This window comes from Phasianus colchicus, chromosome 1, assembly GCF_987193195.1.
Source record: "Phasianus colchicus chromosome 1, bPhaCol1.hap1.1, whole genome shotgun sequence".
NCBI classification, from domain to species: Eukaryota; Metazoa; Chordata; class Aves; order Galliformes; family Phasianidae; genus Phasianus; species Phasianus colchicus.
Genome location: NC_143436.1, coordinates 110,886,015 through 110,890,999, shown reverse-complemented (window position 1 = coordinate 110,890,999; position 4,985 = coordinate 110,886,015).

Sequence of the window (4,985 nt, the reverse complement as noted above, 5' to 3'; positions counted from 1 at the left end):
ACACGGGATGTAAATTGATGGTATAGAACTGACAATAAGAATTTCAGCCAGTAGCATAAACACAGAGACATCAATAATTCGGTGTCTGTTTATTTTTGCTATGCCACTTGACCTTCCTACTCAGAAAGGAATAAATCAGTATTGAGATGCCATCAGCAAGATTGCATGGACCATAAAACTGCAAAAGCTGACCCTTAGTTGTTATAGGGCAGTATTTTGTATTCACAGCCAAAAAGCAAGTTTCAGTTTCTGATCTCAGACTATGGTCATAGCTTTATACTGAACAAAAAGGCACTACATCCATTTTAAAGTTGATATAGATTGCAAACTCTCCTTGAAATGTGTATTTTGTTGTCTTAGAAGCAGCATGTAAACATCCAATGTGAAATAACCCAGTGAGACAACAGCACCCTCAGGTATAATGCATGTGACAGATTTAAGCTGCATAAAATAATATTGAAAAATGCCATATAGCAACATCTCAACATTTCAGACATTGTTTGATCAAGCAATCAAATGCAGACAATTTCTCTGTAAGCCAAGTTTTGCTTCCTGACTTCTGCATTTTTATTTAATTGGAAGTTACCACAAATCTTTTCTAGCATTCGGATGAAGTCTACTCAAATGAAAAATAATGTGTTCATCATACTCTAATTTTTTGGGGCATCTTATCAATGCACAAACACATTAGTAACAAGCACAAGACACTTCATTTTGCTTTGCTTTTCTTCATTTGGCATCAACATATGGATAGAATTATGGAATATACTTGCCATATCGTCTGTCTTTCCACTGGCTCTTTCATGAGTTTCTATACATACAGTTGGCTTAAAATAAAAAGCCAGGACATACACATGTGTAACTAGGAAATCCAAGCTACTTTATAAACCTGTCTCACGCCCATCTACTGTAATCAGAATACTCTGCATTTTATTTTTAGAAGACCTGAGAAACCGAACTCCAGCTGAAGTTAACCGGAGCTGTGAAAACTGATAACACAAAACCACTCCCTATCTGTTGCAAACAACAAATTGTGTATTTCAGTTGTTCTCATGGTTTTCAGTCAGCATACTTTTAAAAGTATCCACGAATGGCTTACTAGTCTGAAATAAAGATAAATTATTCTTTTAAACAACTACTGCCGTGCTGTGACCATCTATCTGCTTAGAGAATGAATGTCCTAATATTTTGAAGCTTACTCTTCTCTGAATCATTGTTTGACCCATGGAACTATCTATCTCCTTTTTAAATAGGTATGTACCTCTTCCTATTGAGCAGTTTTCTATGGTAACATTATCTACCTTGTCATTATCTGGCAGCTTTTATCTGAAACTGCCCGAGCTGCTGGGCACGTGGATTCTGAGTGGAAAATATTAACTAGATTCTGCTATCTGCAGAAGAATGAGAGGGATAGCTAAAATAGCTTGAAAACTGGCACTCAGAAATTGCAATACCATGGGTGGAGACCCGAGTTTTACATCAGATTTTATTATAGTTATTTTCCTGTTATAAATTTAAATCTCCAGAAAGAGTTTCATCTGCACACCATGCTTAACACAGTTTACGGAAACTGTGATTTTTGTACTATGGTCGTTACATATCTTTCTACCTAGTTGTCAGTCTGTTCCATTCTCTGACTAGTGGTAGCGTCAGCATTTCTGTGACAAGAACTGACAGGTTCTTGCTAGCAAGAATAAGATCTCTTTCTACCTATTAACAGCCATTATGGCAAGTTTTATATGACATAGTAAAAATCAGAAATAAAACTTGTTCTTTTTCATGGACAGCTGTCAACAATGAGAAACAATGCAATGACGTGGAAAATTATGAGTGTATGGCAATATGTAAGTTACCTGTGTTTTGGCAGAATATTTGAAATCAATTAAGGTAGACCTTTAGTATTTCCAGGAACATTTGCAGCATACCACAGTGGCAGAGAGGAAGTGATTCACGTGGCTGTTTCTGTGCTACACTTCCCAGTGATTCAGGAAGCTCCAGAGGGAGTGTGGAGCCGTCAGCATGCTCTTCAGCACCAGCAAGCTGTCTGGGTGCCAGCTGAGAAAGCTGGCACTTTTTTAGAAACAAATTAACTCCCTTTCTAATACTTCTCCTTGCAATAATTCCAGATTGTTGTTTCTTGGAAACAACAAAGACATCACATTCTGGCCCTCGCAGTACTGTATTTCTGCTATTACAGCAGCTACATGAGAATGGTAATGTTGGAGAAGCCACAGTGGCAGCAGTGTATCCTGAAGTACATGTGGCATACATACACAGAGTATAAAAAGGCCCTTGGAGTACAGACGGTCATAAGACTCAAGAATCTACCAAGACAGAAAAAAATCTTACTGCTCTACATAGTCAAAGTTCCCCCACCAAAATGAATCAGTCACACCGTGTGTCATTCCTTCTGATGTCTGTTATTTATCCTTTCTCCTCCAAAACCAGGTGTTCTCAGCTGCTGGTATATGGGTGCTTACAGGTATCTGAGATGCATCTTTAGCTCTGTAAAATAAAATAACCTGATGCCATTAGTTTTAAATTAATGACACGGGAATCAAACCTTCACTTAAAAAATTTCAGGGGTCTGTAGATCAAAAATAATTTTGAAACTATAGATCTAGAAAAATACAGCCTAGTTCTAGGATATGACCTTATTCCAAATACTTTTATATTGAAAATGAAATAAACGTCAACATAAAAAAACTGTACAGTGTATGCAATTTGGCCCTAGAGTACAGCACTTGCATCCGAGAAGGATAACTTCCTATACACACACATACAATCAATGCCAAGTGTTTTAGTTTTCAAACATACTTTTCTCATACAAAGTCCATGTATAATCACCTATATTTTTCATATAGTTTGCTTTCTGTTTGTGTTTTGCAGTAGTTCTGAACAAAGTCCCAGTGATTGAACTTGCTGGCAAGAATCGACAGAACTTAATCTGAGCAGCTACTGGATACCCTGAATGGAAAGCAAACCTTATACTCAACAAACATGCACCCGGTAATAACAGCTGCAACCATGTATATGTAGATGAAAAATATATCAAAGTGTTTCATCAAACCACTTAAAATTAGAACTGTTTGAAATCATAAGTTTATAACCACGCTATTCATAAAGAATGAGAAAGTGTTCAAACAACTGTGAACAAATATATTTGAAAAAATTAACCTACTTAAGAGACAGCTTAAACCTCACCTAACTCTAACTCATTAATTCCTTGTCTACATTTAATTAAAATTAAGAAAACTCTGGTTTACAGGGAATTAAGTCATCAAACATTGTTAATGATTTTAAGTCAATGAGATTCAAACATGACACAGAGGTGGATATTAGGAAAAATTTCTTCTCAGGAGAAGTGGTGAGGCACTCCCTAGAGGTGTTCAAGAGCAGTAGAGACGCGGCACTGAGGGACATGGTAAGAGGGCACAGTGGTAGTGGAGTGATGGCTGGATTAGGTGATCTTAGAGGTCTTTTCCTACCTTAATGATTCCAAGATTCTATGATTCTATGAAATACAGTTCAACTAAGTCTTATGTCCCTTGAAACCACAAAACCCTTAAGAACCATCTTCAAAATTTTCTCAAAATCACAAAGTCACAGAATGGCTTAGGTTGGAAGGGACCTTAACGATTAGCTAGTTCCAAGTATATATCTACTTAAGGACTATAGAAACTAGCTGCTCTCTGGTACCAATATTATACCAGCAGGCTCTATTTTAATAACTACACTTTCACTAGGTATTGGCAAATAAAAAGCATTGATAACAGCTCCACATTAAAACATATTTACACAGGTGTGAAGGTCACACAGACCCTGCAGCATGCAGCTCTTCAGCAGGGTAAATGTGGAGTGGATGTTCTCCATCTGTGACACAGGCTCTTCTGGAGAGCGGAGGATGAGAAAATAATTACGCAAGGCTGGTTTGTTTCTACTTGGCGGAGAAATAACTGCAGACATCTGAAAAGCATTAGCAGGGCCTTGCTGGATGGATGAGCTCAGGTTGGTTTCACAAGCACTTCGCTGGCAGAGTCAGTGCATCCTCCTTTTACAAGCAGCTTAAGAAGTTTGCACCACAACCAAAAAGAGCTCACAGTGGCAAAAATTGTATCTGGAAAGGGAAGTGTTAGGCTGGAACTGCTGAGGTGCATGGACATTTTTCGTAATGGGGTTTTCTCTCATGAGGTTTAGCCCACTCGTGTTGAATCTTTGGGGGAAACAATAAGTTTCAATGCGGCACTAAACGAATTACAGAGAGATTCTAGTAGCTACCTCATAGTATTTGTGCGGCATATTTAAAAGCAACCAGCGCGCGGATTAGATGTTAATCTCCAGAAACTGAGCTGTCTTTAATGAAGAGATAATGGGCCAGATTAGCTTCTAAAAACAAAACAAAACAAAAGAGAGAGAGAGAAGTTTGGTAATTTTAAATTTTATTTAAGAGGAAACTCCTGAGATGTTAGCGCTTGTATTTTTACACGCACACCCTTCTACGAGTAGGTAATTCACGGCGGGCAATCCCAACGAGACGCCGCTTCACGCAGCCCCTCAAGGCTTTCGGAGGTCCCTCAGCACGGCTCCACACAACCCGACCCCAGGGCCCCGCCCTGCCTCTCGGCAAAACGAGCATTACAAGCCGAGTGCGTGTTTGTGTTTGCGTGTGGGGGGATGGGGTGGGGGGAGCAGCGCTGCACCCCCACGCACCGCCCCACAGCCTCTGCCTCAGTTTCCCTCGCGCGGGCGGACGACCGTTAAGCAGCCGTTGGGAGGGAGGGGGCTCGCGCCACGCCGGGCTTTGCAGGAGAACCGCCGCGGCGAGCGCCGCCCGCAGAGCGAGCGGCTGAGTAGAGGAGAGAAGAGGGGAGGGGCGGCGGGTGGGGGATCCCCCGTCGCCGTCCCCAGCCGCTGCCCTCCCCGCCGCGCCGGCGCCTCGCCCCCCGCTCTGCCGGCGGCCAATCGGAGCGCTGCGCACGTGACGA